This window comes from Adiantum capillus-veneris, chromosome 4 (assembly GCF_014529385.1).
Source record: "Adiantum capillus-veneris isolate H3 chromosome 4, ASM1452938v2, whole genome shotgun sequence".
Classification (NCBI taxonomy): Eukaryota; Viridiplantae; Streptophyta; class Polypodiopsida; order Polypodiales; family Pteridaceae; genus Adiantum; species Adiantum capillus-veneris.
Genome location: NC_140934.1, coordinates 84,596,903 through 84,619,767, shown reverse-complemented (window position 1 = coordinate 84,619,767; position 22,865 = coordinate 84,596,903). Strand labels below are relative to the sequence as shown.

The 22,865-nt window shown below is 44.1% G+C and overlaps 3 pseudogenes; 2 read left to right on the top strand and 1 right to left on the bottom strand.

The window, feature by feature from the left end:
- The window catches only part of LOC147459524 (uncharacterized), a 39,980-nt pseudogene extending 18,249 nt beyond the window's left edge, over positions 1-21,731 (top strand).
- LOC147459526 (rhicadhesin receptor-like) lies at positions 5,978-12,591 on the top strand (annotated as a pseudogene).
- LOC147459525 (uncharacterized) lies at positions 13,292-13,904 on the bottom strand (annotated as a pseudogene).
- Positions 21,732-22,865: the final 1,134 nt, after the last annotated feature.

Here is a 22,865-nt window from a genome sequence, read left to right as displayed (position 1 = left end):
GCATCCTCATCACTGCTGGTAGTGCTATCACTGTCCTCATCTGTCACCGTGGAAGAGTCTTCATCACTAGACTCATCCTCATCTTCATAAAGCTCCTCTAATCGTTTCCTTGTGTCCATATTATAAAGCTTCTTGGTACCTGTCTTTCCATAGAGGCTAATCGTACCATGTCGCCAATCTTGAACAGCTCCCACTGCACGTAACCATGGTCTGCCCAGTATAATAGGATATGCTCCCAACCCTGCTGGCATCACATGAAAATCAACCACTGCCTTTGCATCATATGCCTCCACTTCTAAGCTCTTTACAACACCCAAGCATTTTACTTTTTGATGGTTTGCCAATCTGATCCGAAAACCTGACACCCCAGCCACTGTGAGACCCATCTTCTCAACGCATGAGTGTGTTATGACGCATATTTGGGCTCCGCCATCCACATAACCTTGTCCCAAATTTTTTCTTTTATGCCACACATCTACTATTGGACAAATGTCTGGTAGCTCATCCATTGCCAACACCTTTACTGAACCTCTCTCTGGCTCTTTCTCCATTGGGTTAACCATCCTCTTCCACTATCGCTTTAGCTTAGGCACCATCTCTATAAGCTGCCCAAAAGTAACATCTGCCTTCCTGCTCGTCAGATCCTCCTTCAAGTCATAGCTTAATTGCCCATCCCCTAGTGGAAAATCTGAAACATGAAACTTTCGACGAGCTCTCGTTTTCCTCTTGGCCTTGACATCCTCGCCTTCATGGCTCTTTCCATTCTTCTTACTAGGACCTGGGGCACTTCTTCCTTCCTTATCCTCTGTCGTCCTCTTCCCAATAGGCATCACTAATGTATCCTCTAGCTTTGATGCCTTCTCCAAGGTGACTACACTTAGCACTTTTTTCTTTCCCTTTTCCTCCTGGGTCAATCCACTGGTTCCTTCGTCTCCCTTAATTTCGATGCCATAATCATGCGACCTAGTTAGCACCTGTTTTGGCAATGGATACATGTCTCCCCCCATCCTTCTTGGCTTATCACATTGCGGGCTGATGTGACCCAACTCTCCACAATTATAACATGTGGGCGTCTGCCTCCAAAACCTACCATTGCTTTGTCCAACACCATTCCTAGGCCTTTCTTCACCTCCTGGCTGATTTGCAAACCTCCCTTGACCTCGATTATTTCCCACTTGACCTAGCATGTTTAGGCTAAGATTCTTCATCAAATCTACCACTTGCCTCATGTCTTGCCTTAGCCCATCATCTTGCACTGCTGTAGTGACCACTGCTGGCATAACCTGAGTAGTAACAGGAACCACCAGTTCGTGATGAACCCCTGACATGCGACCTTGTAAAGATTCTATAGGCTGAAATTCAGACCTCATTGGCAAAGACTCCACCCCTAACTGGCTCATTTTCCTCAACTTCCACTCTTTGTTCCTTGCTACCTCTAGTGCATCTTCATATGTCCTAGGCTTCTTTAGCTCCACTCTCCAACGTATATTCTCCCAAAGACCAGCTAAGAACCTGTCCTTCTTCATCATGTCAGGCGGGGGTACCTGTGGTGCTAAGGCCTTGCACATTCGCTCCCATGCCAATGAAAACTTACGTATGTACGCATCTACTGGCTCACCTTCCTTCTGCACCAAACCTTGTACTTCTTGCCACACTTTGTCAGGATCTTCTATCTTCACAAACTCCACTTCCAATCCATGCCTTAGATTGTCCCAACTCAATCTTACAGGTGGATCCGCTGCACGCAACTCCTCTTCAAATGCCTTGGACCAAACTCGTGCATCACTCTTCAAACAAATTTGGAGAAGGCGTAACATTTGCGTAGGGTCATGAATCTGGTTGCTAATGCAGGCAACCTCCATCTTTTCCAAAAAGTCCTCCACATCTTCATCACTTCTTCCATGAAACTCCGGATAAGAGAAAGCCATGGCTAGAGAACCCCTTCAAACACACGTGCAAGAACCCAAAACTTTTCACTACCCAATCCCCAGAAACTTCAATGGAGCTCAGCTTTAGATAAGGACAAACACATGCACATCAAATGAGTTTTCATAGTTGATTATCGGAATGACAACAGGCAAAGGACATTCCAGTATCTCCCTTAATCTTCTTGGCCCAAACATAAAGACTATGCGCTGCTGAAAAAAAATCTTCCTGGACACATGAACATTAATCTGGATTCTCTGAGTTAAATGAAAAGGAGTGAATTGAGGGCCATTTTGATCATCCATTAAAGCCAACCATGAAGCTCCCAAGAAGGCACACCTAACTTAACCTCTGATTTTGTCAAAATTTCAGCAGCATAACAGCATAAATGGCTCAAAAGACCAAAAAACCAGCCATCATAACTTGGAAAAATTTTGGCAGAGTTTCCCCAAAAATAGAGCAGTAGGAACCCAAAATATAGACTGTATATGTATGCATAAACTGTCAACAATAGAACCCGAGCATCAAGTAGGACTCACTAGTACATAGCCTATGGCGAGGTCACAAAAAGGGTGCTCCAGCTACCTGTATCACCGAAAGGATCTCTACATTTGAGAATCCCCCAGCTCAATAAAAACCTCACGCTATCGACCCTCACACAAAGGCTAATGCAAATCGCGTATAGTCAAGTCTCAGAAATGACTATCTTCCAGACCAAGTCTCAGAAATGACTGGGACTGCCAAATACAACCAAGTATGGCTCCACAAATGCGTACCATGGCAGTTTCCACAAGTAACGTACAATCCAACAGACAATGCGCTCAAACAGGCGCCAAATGATGCATACCCACAACAACTGCAAGTGACATCACTCCTAGTATATCATTGTACTCCAGCTACCTGTACCTGTGTGAATCACCTGTACCTGTACCTCTCCCTGTCCTTGTAACCTGTAACCTATAACCTGTAATCTGCAACCTACAACCTGTAATCCCGAAGCTCGAAGCTCGAAGCTCGAAGTAGAAGGTACTCGAAGAAGATCCTCCGTGGGGGCGCCAAAAGAATGGTAGCGGGATGAAAACACACACAGCGCCTCTATAACGACCCGACACACACTCTTGGGAAGATACACACACACACTATGGGGCACCACTCGGCTTAGACAACACACCTTGCCGAGACAGGGAACACACCTCTGGAGTGAGAGGAGAGAGACTATCCACTTGCCCACTCCACACACACACACACACACACACCCAAAAAACTCAGCTCAAAAGAGGATAATTTCTGATGTTTAGATACAATTGAGCTTGGGACAACACCAATGGGGCAAATAGCTCACACAATATGGGTAAAATAAGCCAGATACAATCACAAACTAGAGCAGAAACTTCGCTCATAGGAAAAACTTACACAGAAAAACATCAGGAAAAGAGTGAGGAATTTGGAAAAATGGACAGCCCCATCGTGTCTGGAACGGCCCAAAACCCCAGTCTACAATGTCAAAGTGCTCAAATCCGACCTCGGATGAGCAATTTACGGCCAAAACAGACTCCAAAAACCCCAAAAACACACCTGCGGCTGTTCCTCCTCTCTTCTCCACGTTTTTTCTGGTCTTCTCTCATTTTTTTCAGTTCCCACACTTAGCTTTATTAGTTGGGCACCCTTGGCCTTTTAGATGACCTCAAACGGACCCCGAACAGGCCAAAAACTGACCTCGCAGTGCATAGTTGTCACCTTTTTGCATCCATACGCACACTTGTCACTCTGCTTTTTCCAATAATGCGTCCCGCCACCATGTGAAGTGGCCCCAAAAAGTGGTCCTAATGATGACCTTTCTGCATAATTCTCACGAGAAAACACCCACGTTGTGTTCGTACTTCTCCGCATGCAAATATTGACCCATTCGACCGCCTGACGTCACTAGATGCCATCTGACGCATCTGCTTACCTCATGTCGTTGACCCGCGGATAGCTTCCTCGAGAAGTTTTACGCGCTACTAACTCCTCATTATTGTAGAAAAAACACACTGGTACTAGTATCGGTGAAAATCGATGCACTATGTACATGTTGTCCTACCTGTACACATGTGGGCCCCACGTAACCACGTGGCTTTGGAAACTAGGAAATCCTTTATTCGATGCACCATGCATGTATATGTACATATGCGCAATCCCTTGCTCCAAAAAACTCCTGACAGGGTAAAGCTTGGGAAGTGTGTACCCATTATAAACGAAAGCATCATGCACATCTCATAGAGCAGCTTGTTCAACAATGTTACTTACAAGAAACCGCTGGATAGCCTTGTCCTTGGGCACACATCGCCCACAGTTGTAGCACTTGATGGGGTTTGTGTGGCCTATTCCATGCTTGTTACGTCCATCGTTGTGGCGCTTGCCTGTCATGACTGCTTATGCCGCAATTGCTTCTGCTTCCTCTTCGTCGTGGATCTCTCTCTCTCTCTCTATCTATCTTTTAGTGATATCTTTGGTTTATTCTGATTAAACACCAATTTCAAGTGTTGTGCAGCATAAGGGAACCCTATGTTGACATGATAAGACATTAAACTTGCATTGTGAGAGAGCATACATTGCTATGAGAGAGAGAGAGAGAGAGAGAGAGAGAGAGAGAGAGAGAGTTAAAGACACCTGGAAGTTTACATACAAGAGAGGACGAGCCAGTGCTTACACAAGAAGATTTAGAAATTTTCTCATGTAGGAAAACGGAGTCTTTTCTAGTGTTTTTCATACAATGAATAACATCATGAGCTTCCGCTCGAGAGGCACCGCATACCTAGCTAGGTATGCAGTGCCTGCCTCAGAGAAGATCATGATGTTGAGGTAAGTCACAATGTGGGAATTATTATGAAAATTCATCCAAAAATTCTTGTGAATTATAGCTAGGTGGAATCTAGCGAGCTAGGCCTGCAGGTCGTGGGCCACCATGACCGCATGCCCCTTATCGCAACTGCCGCCATGGACCTTGCCCTAGTTGCCTCCATGACTGTTGTTATAGCCGCCCTTGCCACCTTGATCGCCATGCTGATCATAACCACCGCTGCCCTTGCCGCCATAGTTGCCCTTGTCCCCACCCGCTGCCAGATCAGGTGTCGCAGAGCGTAGAAAGGGGTTGATCTTCCTGCAATGGCGACAAAGCAGGCGGCCCCTTCTCTTCCCAGCCAATATTGCACTGCAAAACATCCTCCTGAGAGGAACTTACCGTGCTTTATCTCACAAGGGATTCATATACGGGTCTGCCATCGCTTGGTTATACTTGGCATGCTAAGTGTCTGGTGAGGTCAACTCCAAGGGCCATTGCAGGCCGAAAGCTGGCTCTCTCTCTTCTCTGACATCCTCTTCATCGCTACTACTGCATTCGCGAGGCTCACCACCCCATCACCAAAAGCATGGCAAGAAGCATCAGTGCCAGACCCTTGTTGCTAGTGAATACCTTGCTAGAGGTGGCGCAAATGCAAGTGATGGATTCTCTCTCTCTCTCTCAAAGACCGCGCGCCGACGTGCGCTCTTTGATAGAGTTGAATTTTTTTTGGGGGAGAGAGAGAGAAAGTCTCTCTCAGCATACGTGGGGCAAGCGGGCACTCACGAGCAGCCATGGCAAATCATAAGAGGTCACCACCCCATCAACAAAAGCATGGCAAGAAGCAGCACTGCCAGACCCTTGTTTCTAGTGAATACCTTGCTAGAGGTGGCGCAAATGCAAGTGATGGATTCTCTCTCTCTCTCTATCAAAGAACGTGCGCCGGCGCGCGCTCTTTGAGAGAGTTGAATTTTTATTTTGGGGAGAGAGAGAGAGAGAAAGTCTCTCTCAGCATACGCGGGGCAAGCGGCACTCACGAGCAGCCATGGCGAATCATAAGAGGTTGACGACCAGGTGGAAATTATCACTGAAGAGCGTGAAGGGGAAGCCTGAGAATATTGGGAATGTTTGGGCCTGCTTTAATAGAGTGGGCTGGCGCCCAGAGCTGGCATAGTAGGTAGAGCCAAGAAGTGTTGTCAAAGCCACACCCCACTCGATTAAGAAGTTGCCCGCATGGAGAGATTTGATACGCTCTCGCTTACGCTTCTCTCACTGCTTGCGGTGGGCGCAACGGTGGTGAGCATGCGGGCAGGGGACGCAGAGCCTTGCAGGACATATGTGTCGCGGATTTGAACTCAATGGTGAAGGTGAACGGGTTTGTGTGCAAGTCCGTCGAGCTGCAGACAGTGGATGACTTCTCCTCCACAGTCATCAGCAAGCCAGGAAACATCAGTAGCAAGATGGGCGCGCTGGTGACGCTGGCCAATGTGGCCAAATTCCTAGGGCTCAACACCTTCAGAGTGTCCATGGCCAGGATTGACTACGCGGTGAGCGGCCTCAACCCTCCACACATCCATCCGCGCACCTCCGAACTGCTCTTCCTGGAGGAGGGCTCTCTCTACGTCGGATTTGTCACCACCGAGAACAAGCTCTTTGCCAAGACTATCGTGCAGGGCGACCTCTTCCTCTTCCCCAAGGGCCTCATCCACTTTGACGTGAATGTGGGTGATGAGGCTGCCGTGGGCATCACCGCACTCACCAACCAGAATCCTGGCACATCACAGGTGGCGCTGCGCTGTCTGGGTCCCACTATTACTCGCTATCCGTAGAGCCCAACCATCTATGAAATGTCCTCTGTTCATGACCTCACCCTCAGGTCCTTGCTCACGAAGAAAACTCAATTTCCAAGTGCTCTCCCTTGCAAGCAGTGCTTCTTTTAATACCCTCAACCCCACAGGCAGACTACTGCATCCATCCTTTCCCTCCTCTCTCAGCAACAAACATGGGAGTCAGTGCGTGATTTGCAATTCATACGTGCACCCCTGTACTCTGGTTTGAGTGTGCGACGAGTGCAATTATGGCTCCTTCAAAGGGCGTTGCATCATCTGTGAGGTGCCGAAATTTTTGATGCTTACTACTGCAAAGAGTGCACCCAACAGGACAAGGATAGAGATGGTTGCCCCAAAATTGTGAACCTTAGCAGTGCCAAAACTGATCTGTTCTATGAACATAAGAAGTATGGTTTCAAAAAAAGATAGGTCAATGCACTCTCGCAACCTTTTGCTTTGTCGTGCCTTATGAGGTTGGGGGGTGCTGCATACGTACAACTGAAATGTGTCATGCTTATTGTAGGTTATGATGGCATGTTCTTGCAGATGTAAGAGTGCAAAGAATGACACTTTTTAATTGTGAGGTTTGCACCCATTCAGATAAACGAACTGTATTGATGTTAAATTATCTCCTATTGCTGTTGGATGCTACATAGTTATTTCTGAAGGAGTACGAGCGGAAGTGCGACGCGAGAGAGAGTGCGAGAAGAAGAGCACGACGATATGGTGAACTCGCTCTACTGTAATGTGTAGAGCATAGTGAGTTCTTATTAGGTTTTTACAAAAGAATATGTGTACATACCTGGCGGCCTGCCCACTTACCTGGGCGACCACATTGGGCTTTATACCCCAACAACCTCCCACTTAAAGTCCAATGTGGTACTTTAAGTGTGAGAGAATCTACTCTACAAGCTAATATACAAGAGATGTAGAGAAGTGATGTACTACCCTACACCTAACTGCTTGCGAAAATGCGCAAAGCTCTCTGAGGGAAGTCCTTTTGTAAGTAGATCAGCAAGATTTCCTGTGGTGTGAACTTTGACAAGCTGAAGTTGCTTATCCTCGAGCATTTCCCTGATGAAATGATACTTCACATCCACATGCTTTGTCTTTGAGTGATAAACTGGATTGCGAGCCAATTGTATAGCACTTTGACTATCACAATATAACACAGGAATCTCTTCTTTGATTCCCAAATTTGTTACTAGTCGATTAAGCCAAATTGATTCTTTGCATGCCTCTGATGCTGCAATATATTCAGTCTCTGTACTAGACTGAGTAACACAATCTTGTAATCTAGAACGCCATGATAGTGCTCCACCAGCCAATGTAAAGACATACCCTGACGTAGACCTTCGGTTGTCTAAGTCACTTGCATAATTTGAGTCTTTAAAACCCTTTACACTTAGCTCCTGACTCCCATAGCGTATACGCATACTCTTTGTAGCTTTCAGGTATCTCAATATTCCTTTCACTACCTCCCAATGTTTCTTGCCTGGGTTTGACATGTATCGACTTACTACTCCCACTGCAAATGCAATGTCTGGGCGAGTAGCAATCATTGCATACATCAAACTACCCTCTGCAGACGCATATGGAATCTTATCAATTTCAGCCTGTTCTTCCTCATACACAGGACAATCTTGTTTGCTAAGTTTCACATATGGTGGCAATGGAACACTCAATGCCTTTCCCTTCTCCATATTGAAACGTTGCAAAACCTTGTCAATATACTCTGTTTGAGATAACCAAATCAACTTCTTTGATCTGTCTCTCTCAATGCGCATACCAAGTATATGACTTGCCTCACCCATGTCTTTCATGTCAAACGATTTTGCCATCTTTGACTTCAAAGGTGAAATTTCTTCCAAGTGCTTGCCAGCAATCAACATGTCATCCACATACAAAATAAGGATCAGCCAACTACCATCCGTAGCCTTCTTTGTATATAGACAGTGATCGAACTCACTACGTTTGTAGCCTTGAGAAAGCATAAATTTGTGGAATTTATGGTATCATGCCCTCGGTGATTGTTTTAAGCCATAAAGACTCTTTAACAACTTGCATACCCAATCTTCCTTGCCTTTCTCAACAAACCCTTCTGGCTGCTGCATGTAAATTTCCACATCTAAATCACCATGCAAGAACATTGTCTTGACATCCATTTGGTGCAACACCAAATCTAATATGGCAACCAATGCAAAAAAGCATCTCAATGTAGTCATCTTGACCACCGGAGAGAAGACTTCATCAAAGTCAATGCCTTGTTCTTTCTTAAAGCCCTTGGAAACAAGCCTTGCTTTGTACTTTGGCTAACTATCATGAGCGGTGATCTTATACCTATAAACCCATTTACAAGGTAGAGCCTTTTTGCCCCGTGGCAATTTAACTAGCTTCCATGTCTGGTTTTTATGTAGAGCTGTCATCTCTGACTGCATGGCCAATTGCCAATTCCCGGAGTCCTTCATTTGCACTGCTTCCTTGTAACATGAAGGCTCATTGCAATCAGTCAACATGACATAGTTCATAGATGGAACAAACCTATCAGGAGGTCGTGTGACACGTCCAGATCTACGCACAATAGGTGGCTCAGGCTTAGCCACAACCTGTGGTTCCACTCTATCCTGTCTTTGCTCCTCTTGAGCCCTGACATTTTGTCTTGCACGTGCAGGTCCATCTTCTTGGAAGACAACTCTTCTAATCTCCTCAACCCTCTCTGGTTTAAAATGATATTTGGATTCATTAAAGTGAACATCATTGCTGCGGACAACCTTTCTGGATTCGGGATCCCAAAGTTTGTACCCCATCTCACCAGAATTACCATAGCCTAGAAAGATGCACTTTCTACTCTTTGGCTCAAGTTTGTTCCTAAATTCCTTTGGAACGTGAGTATATGCCTCACAGCCAAAGACTTTGAGATGCTTGTATGAGGGCATTTTGCCTGACCATACCATCTCTGGCACTGAATCCTTCTGCAAAACCTTGATAGGAGATCTATTTACAAGATGAACAGCTGTTGATACAGCTTCAGCCCAAAACCCATTTGGAGCTGTGCATTAGACAACATACTTCTGACCTTCTCTTGTATGGTCCTATTCATCCTCTCAGCAACACCATTTTGAGGAGGATTGTAAGGAGCAGTAAGTTCACGTTTTATACCTTTTCACTCACAAAAGTCCTGAAAGGCCTTTGAAACATACCATTGTCAGTGCGTAAGCATTTAAGCTTCTTGCCACTCTAATTCTCCACAAGTGTCACAAACGTTTTGAAAACACTAAACGCTTCATCCTTGTGCTTGAGAAAATAAACCCATACTTTCCTCGAGTAATCATCTATAAATGTCATAAAGTAAGAAGCTCCCCCTAGAGATAGGTTAGGCATAGGTCCACACAAATCACTATGAATAAGTGCCAACTGTGTATCTCTTCTACTGCTTCTATGCTTATGTGGCTGCTGTGTTTGCTTACCATACAGACAATGTTCACAGAATTCAAAATCATTAAATTAAAAGCCAGGCAAATAACTAGAACGAGACAAGATTTCCATTCCCTTCTTGGACATATGTCCTAACCGGCTATGCCACAAAGAAACGTTCGGCTGCTCAGTTACATTGATTACATTTTTTGAGACATTTGATACATAAATCATGTAAAGTCCTCTAGACTTTACTCCATGTGCTACTGTCATAGAACCCTTGGATATCTTCCACATGTTCTGTCCAAAAGTGGTGACGTAGCCAGCATCATCAAGTAAACCTGTGCTGATCAAGCTCTTTGTAATTGCGGAAACATGTCTCACATTCTTCAGCGTAAAAGAAGAGCCATTCTGAAACTTCAATTGGACATCTCCAACACCTAAGATCTCACATGTCTGCCCATTGCCTAGCCGAACATGATCTTTAGTGGTCACATAAGAGGTAAACCACTCCTTGTTTGGAGACACATGAAGTGATGCCCCTGAGTCTATAATCCAGTCACTCAGTGCATTTCCATCAGATGCTGTAAGAAGAGCTGAGTCCATTGTATTCTTCAAGAAGTAGATGTCTCCTGACACTAGACTGTCATCCTCTGCAGCAGTGTTTGTCACATTTATTTCTTGAATCTTCACTTAGGACTTGTTCTTCTCACCATGGTCTTCAGCTTTCTCTTTGCCTTTTTCTGCTTTCCATTCTCTGCAGTCTCTTTTCATGTGACCCTTCTTGCCACAATGGTAGCATTCTATGTCACTCTTGCCTTTAGCACTGCGGGACTTGCTACGAGACTGATTCCTCTTTCCACCTTTGTACTTTTCTTTGGTCCTTCCCCTGACAACTAAGGCTATTCCTTTGCGTTTGTCCATTGTCTTTCTATTGGTTTCTTCAGTAAGCAGACTTCCTTCTACACCTGCTATGTTCAAACCATCTGGAGGTGCAGAATTACTCAAAGCTGTGCGAAAAGTGTCCCAACTTTCCGGCAATGTGATCAACAGGAACATAGCTCTAACAGGTTCATCAAACTTGACACCTTGAGCTGACAACTGACTATAGATTGTGTTGAATTCATTCAGATGATTGGACATAGGTGTCCCTTCTTTCATCTTCAAGTCAACAAGCTTCTTAAGCCAGTATACCTGTGAAGCTGCACTCTGCTTCTCATAAAGATCACTCAGCTTTAACCATGCTTGATAAGCCGACATCTCGTCTGCTACATTGAAGTAAACGCTTTCTGCCAAAGTCAGCATAATGGTAGAAAGTGCCAATTCATCCATTTCGCTCCATTCATATTCGTCCATATCTTCTGGTTTTATCCCCTTGAGCTTTATAGGTTTTATCTGCTTCTTTTGTACCAACACGTGCCAAATCTGCTTCTTCCACAATGGGAAATCAGTTCCATCAAGCTTCTTGATATTGTAAAGAGCAGTGTCCTGTGATCCAGCCATAGCTACGCTTCACAGTGGTTTACTTTCCTGGGAAAAATTCGGCAGAGTTTCCCCTGTAAACTGACCTCTGAACCAATATCAACCTGTCAAATGAACCAAGAAAGCTTCAGATTCTGCATAAATTTCGGCAGAGTCTCCTTTGTAAAATGGCTCTGGTGTACTAAAAAACAGACCAAAAAACAGCTCAAAAAACACTGTCTCTCTGACACTGTAAGCTGCGGGTAAACCTGTCCTGCACCTGTATTGTCTCTCACTGTCCTGTCACTGTCCTGTAAGCATAGACTGTGACAATGCCTCAACGGCAGTAAAGCAAAGATGCAATCCCAACTGACTAACTCACAGTCAATACATCCTAGCTGCCTATCTAAGGGTGCTCAAGGGATCGCTCCAAGACCTGTATCACCGAAAGGATCTCAACATTCGAGAATCCCTCAGCTCAATAAAACCTCACTCGACCCTCAACAAAGGCTGCAGTAGATCTGACAGTACATAGACTTCCCACAAAATCATACATCCACAAATTTCCAACTGTATGTTGTAACCGCTGCGGAGGTTGTTTGCTGCGTGACTCACAGCCAGCAAACCCTCAACAGACATACATCATCTCTAACAATACATCCCATGTGGAAGTACCTGCAATGTCAGGATGAAATCTGGAATATCAAGCAGCAAACACAAGCTACCTGATGAACTAGTGGATGTCGCCTATAGTCTGTGTGTAGATGCGCCCGTGTCGTATGTGAAACGCCTCCAAGAACTGTGAGCCGTCCTTCGATGTGTAGATAGCCACAAATCAACACTCTGGGAGTGTCGATATCCTCTGCACCTGCAGTCGTAGGCCGAAAACCCCAAATTTGCAGAGTCGGATCTGCACCCGCTGAGACCACGTAGTCGATAATGGCGTGTGCAAACCTTTGTCGAAGCCGAACGGTGGCTGAGATGACCTCAGAATGAAATTCTGACAACACCAAGCCCTTCGGACTTGCCCACGAGATTTGGGGCCGTGTCTTCGCCTGTCGAATTTCACTCCAATCTGTGTTGGTGACTCTAGCCTCCTGCAGTGCTGCCCCGAGCCTCGATCTGAGCTCTGATACCAGTTGAAGGAGTACGAGCGGAAGCGCGACGCGAGAGAGAGTGCGAGAAGAAGAGCACGACGATATGGTGAACTCGCTCTACTGTAATGTGTAGATCATAGTGAGTTCTTATTAGGTTTTTAGAAAAGAATATGTGTACATACCTGGCGGCCCGCCCACTTACCTGGGCGACCACATTGGGCTTTATACCCCAACAATTTCAGAAAAGGTTTTTCTTGAGAGAGAGAGAGAGAGAGAGAGAGAGAGAGAGAGAGAGAGAGAGAGAGAGAGAGAGAGAGAGAGAGAGAGAGAGAGAGAGAGAGAGAGATCATCAAGTGAGTGAGGGCAACGCACGGTTGCAAGAGCAGAAGTAGAAGTAGCATAAAGAAAGGAGAGGAAACCAAAAGAGATGCTGTCCAAATTGGATGCCTTGCAGATAGTGGAAGGGACGACAACAACCTTGGCTTGACGATTCTGGACAGTGAGCTTGACGATAACGCTTAGGCCCTTCTAGTCCTTGGTAGTCTCCTTGGTGACGTCCTCTCCTGCCTTCTTGGGCGATAGACCCAGAGGCCTGATCTTGGGCGCCAATGAAGAGGAAAATCCAACTTCCCCTCCTGTTAAATGAACAAAAACAACCTCCTCATATTCTTGCTGCCCTTTCTTTATCAGCATTGCATCTTCATCATGGGTGCAAAACATGCATCACTCAGCTTTGTGTCTACCGTCTAGTGGAGTTTACGGGTGGATCCCTCAATGGTGACTTTGAATTGGAGCAGGACTAGAAGTAAGGGAGAAATTAGTGCCACTATCCTGGTGATCAAATCCCTCAAGGAGCCCGAGCACGATAGGAAGAAGATGAATGCATTGCTGGAGCTGCTGGTCCTCACGGGACTAAAATAGTAGCTAAACGTGTTATAATTACTGCTCAAGAACGAGTACTGCTGTGGTGGGCGCCTATGCTTTGGTGTGAACACAGCCTCTGAAGACAACTGGAGCTACTCATGATTAGTGCTAAGAGCCTTGTTAATCCGCTCTGAGTTTCGTGCAACAATTATCTCCCTTCCTAATCTCGAAGAGGGCGAGCTCTGACAATCAGACACCTGTCCATTTAATGCATAATTAATACCACAATGATGAAGGCGACTGATAGAAACAGCAAAGATTCCATCATTTTTATTTATGACATTGTTATACTGCAGGTGCTCCTCATGATTGGTGGCCAGTGGCTACTCTCATAATTGCAATGTCATAATTCCTCTTATTAATCTGACCATGCAAGCCGCTACAACACTCGATTTCCTTTTTATTCTTCTTCTATTTGCCCCTCAGTCCTAGCATTGGCGACAGGGTTTTGCTCCATGCTAGTGTGCCACATGAGCTCTTAGCTTGTTTCCGACCTATAGATTCCTCTTCCTTCTCCTTATACATTTAAGAACATCAATCACAATGGCAACATTTTTCTCGATGATGTGATGAGATTGCCCGTGTGATGCATCCCTCTTCGATGGCAAAGGAGGTCGCTGGCACAGTAAAAGAAATTCTCGACACTGCGTTTTTGTGGGTTGCTTTGTGGATGGGAAGGATCCCAAGGATTTGCAAACAGAGATTGACGATGGGGATGTTGAGATTCCAGAGAGTTAGATTAATTAATCTTAGGTAGGTGCCTCTATGGAATGTAGCGCTACTAAAGTAAGTTTCACTTTGTGGTACTACTACTGGGTTTTTCTTGCAAATCATTTTTGGACAAACGTGAGCTTGTTATACTTCTAATGAGTGTATGCTCAACGTGGAGAGAGAGAGAGAGAGAGAGAGAGAGAGAAAGAGAGAGATCTAAGCATATTCTCTCACTTATTAGCGCTTTTCCTAGTGGCTATACATGGTAGCTCTTGGTTTTGGCAAGTCTCTATCATCTGCAAAAAATGGGATTTCAATACGATGTAACCCTTTCCCTCATCTGACTAGCAAGATTTCCTTACCACCTTGACTTGAGAAGACACAAGCTCAAAAGGGATTGAAATTTGCCGCAAACAAATTATGGCCTTCTAGACATCTGCTAGATTTTTCCAAACAATGATTCAAAATGGAAAGGAGTCGCATCTTTCATCTTTGTGAACTAAGTTGTTCAATTGATCTTTATTTAAGTTTCCAAAAAAACATATTTTTTCTAGCAATGGTGACATGAATAAGGATGACTAAATTTGTATAGTTATGATTGGGGAGTAATGGTGCTGACACTTATTGATTGGGTTTAGAGAAATCTCTCTCTCTCTCTCTCTCTCTCTCTCTCTCTCTCTCTCTCTCTCTCTCTCTCTCTCTCTCTCTCTCTCTCTCTCTCTCTCTCTCTCTCTCTTTGTGTGTGATATCTCTTTTTAGAAAAGAAGTATATATATACGTGAGAAACTCACTTGGTAACTTTGCTCGGTTTTGAACTTGCTCGGATAAGTTCGCTCGATGTTTGGTAGAACTCGTTCTTGTAGGCCTACTATTGGTGCTAGAGTTGTTTTGTCTAGAGCTGAGCAGTCTTGTTGGGATGTTAAAGATGCGCAGGCTCATGTGTTGATTGCATTGTCTGTGAAGCGCACTATTACTCCTCACATCCGCTCAGCAAAATCAACAAAATAGGCTTGGGATACTTTGGCTGGTCTTTATGCAAGCCGCAATGAGGCTAAAATTGCATTGCTGCGTAAAGATTTGGAGTCAAAGATTATGCAAGAGGAAGATGATATGGACACTTTCCTTGCTGGTATCAAGGATATCAATGAGCAACTCATTTTTGCAGGTGAAGTCGTTTCCGATAGCTCACTTGTGTAGACTGTTTTGGATGCGTTGTCGGACACTTACCAGACTTTTGCTAGTACTTGGAGACTTATGACCCAAGGAAATCCACAAGCTATCGGGTGAAAGCGTGGTTTCGTGGTACAAAATAAGGACCTATTTTACTTCTACCAATGAAAAAGTGGGGATTGGTAAATTTTTTGTATTTTAGGTCAAAACTTTTCGGACCTTGTGTTTTTAGGTTCTACTTTTGAAGATCTATCCACCGATATATAGTATGATAGGTACTTTTTCATGTGACATGTAGAAATTATAGCTCGAAGATTTGTCAAAGGTGCTGTCAAGGACAGTCCTTTTTGTACCACCAAAGCATGCTTTTAGCCTACCAAATTTGATACAATATGCACATTATTGTTACAGGAGTCACTTTCTAGAAAAAATAGGGCTAAACAGTGTGCAGTTGAACAGGCTTTTGTTGCTTCGCAGAAAAAGAGTGGTAATAACAATGCAACCACTTCTCGGGTTTCTTATGTAAGCAGCAAGGCACCTGTTTCTAATGCTTCAACTGGCAGCAATTCATCTGGGAATTTTGGTGACAAAGGCAAAAAGAAGATGTGTTGCCATTATTGCAAGGCTAGTGATCATTTGATTAAGCAATGTGCAAAATTGAAGGCAAAAGAGGCCAATAAGAAAGAGGCTAGCTCCACTACTACTGCAGCTATTGTAGAGTCTGCTGACCATGGAGATTGTAATGTTGATGTAGATGCAGAACGGGCATTTAGTGTAGAGTGTACTTATGACCCTTCAGTCCATGATGCATGTATGTCAGATGCTGCAGATTTGCATGTTTGGTACTTTGATAGTGGTGCTGTCATAATAATAAATATCTAATTCTCCTAAATGATTTTCTCATATTAAACTGATCATTTAATGTGGGGAAGGCCAGGGGAGAAAAAGCTAGAATATTTGTTAAGCTAGCAGGCCGGCCACAGTAGGGATCCAAAGGGGGGGCCATCTGCAAAAGAGCCATGTGCAACAATGGGCTAAAAAGACCCTAAGGTTCAGCCCATTAAGACTTCCAAAATGCTAAGGTTCCAAAATTCAAAGGTTGTGTCCAAAGGTCAACCCTAGGGAAAATTGGATGCTTTGTGTGTGCCCTAAAAGTCTTTGCACATCCCTACATGGGAGGGGGCGAGCCCTAAAGGTAGGGGATGAGAGAGAAAGCCACACACACAAACACTGGCTCCCTTTACACAAAGGGAATGAGGGACACATGTCAGCTCCCTAGGCCAGATGCCCACAAGGTGTGCCCAATTTCTATTGGATGACCCTTGAAGTGGACCAATGAGAATTAAGCTAGAGTAAATCTAGTTTAATTAATTAAAAAACATTTAATAAAAGAAACCAATGAGAATTAAGTCTCCTAGAAGACTATTGGGCAGTCTCCCAAGGGGTCCAATGAGAATTCAAGAGCCCCATGGCTTGCCTGATTTCTATTGGCCACGAGGCAAAGGGGTCCAATGAGAGTTTAGTTTAATTATTTAATTACCTAAAGCTCTCACAAAAGGGGAAAGGGGGACACATGTTAGAAGGCTATCACTTATGCTGCTTAATTGTAATTGGCTTGACTTGGGGAGGGCCAATGAGGCTTCAGCAAGAGCAATTAGCAAGAGGGATCGCCCAAGAGAGAGAGGGGGCTGATTTTTGCAAGGCATTATCACACACACACTCACACAAGCTCATGTGTGAAGAAAGAGAAGACTATCTCTTCCCAAGCTTTAATGGAGAACTCATCACCTACTCCAAGCTTGTGAGATAGAAGCCTACATCAACACTCTCTTGGCATGTGGATGCAAATCCAACCAAGATCCAAGCTTCAATGCATGCTCATCTCCTCTACCAAGCTAATTACTAAGCTAATATATGCTACATATGAGTGATTAAGTGAGGAGATGTACATCTTTCTCGTAAGATACTCCTTCTTCCTCTCAATCTACTCTCATACCCTGCTAGCTCTCACCATCTTCGAAGGTGTGTGAGGTCTTGGGTCTGAGAACGGGGATAATTCAAGTTGTGTTTGTTAACTGTTTTGCTTAGTGCATGAAGTTTCCATCTCCATTGCACTAGCTAGTCTTGAAGGAACACAAAGAATTGTATTGTACAATGTCTCTCTTGATGGGAGAAACCATAATACAAAGCCTTTTGGAGGGGGGACCGGCTCCATGAAAATCCGGTCCTCAACTGTTGTCAATAGCTTAATTTCTCTCTCTTTTGAAAGTATTGTCGATGCTATCTAACTAGGTGTTATGCTTTTTGTTGCTCTCTCCACCCAGGCACTCTTGTAATTCTCATTAGAAATCTATTCTAATGAAATGCCCACTATGTTCATGCTAATTTCCGCTACACATAAGTTATTAGGCCATTAAATGTTACAGGTGCTACAAAGCACATCACTTCGCATCGTGAATTGTTTACTTCTCTTGAGGCTGTCCCTCATGGTAACACAGTCACTTGCGCCAACAATGCCTCTTATCTAGTCAAGTGAATTGGAAAAATTGTGCTAACTATTGCGAATGGCAGTTCTTTCACACTTGTTGATGCACTTTTTGTACTAGGGATAAAAAAGAACCTTTTGTCTATATCTGCACTTGCAAGACTTGGTCTTGTTGTGAAATTTGTGGATGACAAATGTACAGTTCATGATCTCAGTTTTGGCGATGAAATTGTTGCATCTGGCATTTTGTGTCGTGGGCTATATAAGCTCATTTTGTATGACAAGTGTGAGCAGAATTTTGCAGATGCGGTTGTGGATTGAAAGGCTGTTTCGGATGCAAAACTTTGGCATGCACGTTTTGGGCATCTGAATTTTGCCAGTTTGCTACATTTACAGAAATTTGATATGGTTGCTTCTTTGCCACCACTTGAAGCACCATTGAAGCATGTTTGTGAAGGCTGTATTTTGGGTAAAATGCAGTGTTCAAAGTTTCCAAAGGATGGTTCAGTAAGGGCTACATGCAAGTTGCAACTTGTGCATAGTGATGTTTGTGGGCCTATGCAAACCCCATCCTTGGGCAATTACCTATACTTCGTGACTTTCATTGATGATTACTCCAGGCATGCATGGGTGTATCCATTGAGAGCTAAGTCCGAAGTGTTTTTGTGCTTCAAAAAATTTCTGGCTATGGCTGAAAATGTACTATGGGCACCCTCCGTTCAGATCGAGGGGGGAGTATACGTCTCATGAGTTTAATGCATTTTTGGCTGGTCGTGGGATAAAACACCAGTGTACAATTCCATATACACCTCAGCAAAATGGTGTTGCTGAAAGGGAAAACAGGTCTCTTACGGAAATGGCACAATGTATGGTCAAAAGTCAAGCTTTACCACATTCGTTTTGGCTTGAGGCTGTCATGTGTGCCACTTATGTACTTAACAGGTGTCCTACAAAGGCCTTGCAGTCTATCACTCCTTATGAAGCATGGCATGAAAGAAATCCATCTATTGATCACATGCGTGTTTTTGGTTGTCTAGCTTATACTTTGGTGCCACAAACACAACGCAGAAAATTGGATGATAAGGCTGTGAAATGTATTTTTGTTGGCTACAGTGCTGAAAGAAAGGGTTATAGGTTATACCATCCACAGACAAAGCGTATCTTGGTTTCATGTGATATAGTGTTTGTAGAATATTCTGTTCAGCCTTTGTTATCATGTAGCAGAGATAGTAATGTGAGCTCACAAGACATTTATGACAGTTTGTTGCCTCCTTTTACGGGTGGAAATGTGAATGTAAATTCCAATGAGGCACATGTACAGCCTTTCGGGGTTTCTGAAAATGTTACGGATCAGCCTATTACTGATTCAGATGTACATGATGTACTTGATGTGGAGAGGGCTAAAAATGAGGAGGCTAGAAGCCCGGGGGATTCACTAAGTTTTACCGTATGGTATCACGTGAGTGTACAATAGGGGGGTTATAAAGCGGAGAAAAGGTGCATTTTACAAAAGGATGGTCCCGTATATAGGGGTTAAAAAGGGGAATTTGGTGCACGCAAGTGACATGTCCTTATTATAAGTGGTGAATCCCCCGGGGCTAGAAGTATGCCAAAATGGCTGGTGACTCTTTGTGTGACAGTAAATTGGATGCACCTTTGTCTAGTCGTACTGGTTCAGGTTCAACCCATGCATCTTATGTGTCAGATTGTTATTCTTTGGCTGTTTCGAGCTTATGTGATGAAGAGGAACCTCTCTCTTTTGATGAAGCACGGAATTCAAAAAATTGGATGGCTGCCATGCAATCAGAATGTGATGCACTTATAGAAAATGACACATGGACTTTATGTGATTTGCCTCCTAGCAAAAAGGCCATTGGTACAAAGTGGGTAAACAAGTTGAAACGCAAACCAGATGGTGAGATTGATCGCTATAAGGCTCGACTTGTTGCAAAAGGTTATGCACAACAAAAAGGCATTGACTATGAAGAAACTTTTGCTCCCACTTGTCGTATGACTACTCTGCGTTTTCTATGTGCAATGGCATCCCATTTTGGATGGAATGTACATCAATCAGATATTGTTACTGCTTTCTTCAATGGTGATATACTTGAGGAAGTGTATGTAACGCAGCCTTGCGGTTTTGTCAAGAAAGGACATGAAAAAAAAGTGTGAAAATGTACCAAAGCTTTGTATGGGTTGAAGCAATCTCCTCGTGCTTGGTATGATAAAGATGACACTCATTTGGTCAAGCAAGGCTTTTGTAACAGTCCAACGAAAAGCACTTTCTATGTCAAGCGTGAGGGTGATGTATTTCTGATTGTTGTTCTTTATGTTGATGATTTGCTGATTACTGGTCTGAATGAGACACACATTGCTGAATTTAAGGCTGATTTGAATGCTACTTTCAAGATGAAAGACTTGGTGCTTTTGCATCATTACTTGGGCATACAGTTTAAGCAGTGCGATGGAGGGATTGCTTTATGTCAAGCATGGTACATAGAAACATTACTATGTAAGTTTGGACTTGAGGACTGCAAACCTATTGCTACTCCAATGGAAACAGGTTTGAAGTTAAGTCTTCATGATGCCGGAGATCTTGCTGATGTGACTCTCTATCAAACTGTTGTCGGATGCCTTATTTATGTATGCAATACAAGGCCAGACATTCAATTTGAAATCTCACAGGTCATCAGATTTATGCATAGCCCAGGGTCTAAGCATTGGCAGGCTGTTAAGAGGATCTTTCGCTACTGGAGTGGCACTTTACATCTTGGGTTGTTTTATCCCAAGGAGGGATCATTGCCCCGCCAGATTTTCATGCTCTTTTGGACTCAGATTGGGCTGGTTGTTATGACACGCGAGTGTCCACAAGTGGTTTTTGTTTCATGCTTGGCAGTTCATGTATATCATGGTTGAGAAAGAAGCAACCTACTGTGGCCACTTCTAGTTGTGAAGCTGAGTACAGGGCAGTTTTCACAACTACGGTTGAGTGTGTATGGCTCAGACGCCTTATGGTTGATTTGGGTGTTGGACAGGACACTGCCAACATCATCTACACTGATAGTCAGAGCGCATTGGCAGTTGTGAGAAACCCAACTTTTCATGCCTACACAAAGCACATGGAGGTGCATTACCACTATGTCAGGGAGAGACTCTCAGTAGGAGAGATCAGCTTGGCTTATGTGCCAACACAGGACAACCTTGTAGATCTTTTCACAAAGGCTCTACCTTGTGGAAGTTTGAAGCTTTTCGCAAAGCTTTGGGCTTGCTCCCCTTTGTGGATTGATCATGTCCTTAGGGCATGACACTCCCCTATACTCCATGTGCCAGCTCTCAATCACCGCATCACTCCCTGGGGGGATTTGTTACCATATATGAGGTAGTGATGTGCGTGACACACTTAGGACCGCCGGGGCACTTTTTCCTCGTTAGGAGGTTTTTTCCCACGAGCATTGTATATATGCCCATTACTCTAGGGCTAACTTATCTTTCATTGTGCACTAAGCAATACACTCCCTGTGTTGTGCCTTGAGCTTCTCATCTTCTCCAAGCTGTGTGTGTGCGTCCTTGCAACCCTAATTCCAACAATTTACCATATATGAGGTAGTGATGTGTGTGAACACAATTAGGACCGCCAGGGCACTTTTTCCCTCGTTAGGAGGTTTTTTCCCCCAAGCATTGTATATACGCCCATTACTCTAGGGCTAACTTATCTTTCATTGTGCAGTAAGCAATACACTCCATGTGTTGTGCCTTGAGCTTCTTCATCTTCTCCAAGTTGTGTGTGTGCGTCCTTGCAACCCTAATTCCAACAATATTCTTTCATCGTTGGTTTACTTTCTGGCTTGTTGGAGGCCTACCAAATATCAGATGAACAAGATTTTCTCTACAGCTAGAAGATTTTTATGGGGAAGGAATGAGGACATATCTAGAGTTCCCAAAGTGGCCTGGACCACTTGTTGTCAACCCACTAAGAACCTGGTGGTTTGGGCATCTTAAATCTGGAGTTCCTTGCCAAGAAACCAGTTGCAAAATGGATTGCTAGATCTATTGATTGTGATGACTATTGGGCTAAACTAATTCAAAGGTCTCTCACCTCTTTTTGTGTGCAGCACTCCAAATCCTGGTCAAGATTATCCCTAAGGGAAATTACTCTATGCTAGCTAGATCTGAACTTTAAAGGAACTAGTCTTGTTTGCAAGTATTGGGAATCCTGGCAGGACATAAAGAAGGTCAAGTCCCTACTCCTTGAACTTGTCTATGACCTTAATTTTGTAATGCAGGATTCATTTGGTTTGGCTACCATTCCAACAAACTGGGCATCCAGCTCTCTAGGAGAGCTCTTATCTGCTTTAGGAAGGGGATCAAAACCTAGGGAGATTTATACAGGAATCACAAATGGATGGACATACAAAATATCCAAGAGTCCTTTCAACTGCCAATGGCTATTTCCTTGTGGTTTGGCCCTATTCTAGTCAAGTTTCATCAACAGGTCTCAATTACTCCCAGACCTTGTCACCGGGCCAAAAGTCTTACTAACACTCTGTTGGTGTACTATAAGACCTTTGTGCAGGATAAGGAGCTGTTTGATGTCCTCCAGCTGAATCTTGACTCCATATGGAAATTATCTTGGAGCAAAAGTTAGTGGAGCTACAGGTTCAGATGTGTACGGGCTTTTCCTATGACCATGAAGCAAAGTGTGATCTTGTGGTTGATTATACATAATGGGGTGTGGATTGGAGCCAAATGTAGAACCACAGAACTGCTATGCCTTGAGTCCACCACCCAACCGCCCTTTTATAGGCATCCTAGCCGTTTGAACCCCTCCCACTGGCAGTCGGCCCTTGGCCCTTGGCCACAAGTCCCTGACTCCCATGGTGTGGCCCTTCGCCTGACATTACTCCCCCCTTGGAGAAGTGGGAAATTTCTTCTTAAGAACACTAATGTTTTCCCAAGTGGCACCTTCCTCAGGTCAAGCTTGGCTACGTACATGATGACGAGTACGTAGTTCATGAAAATCCAAAATGCAT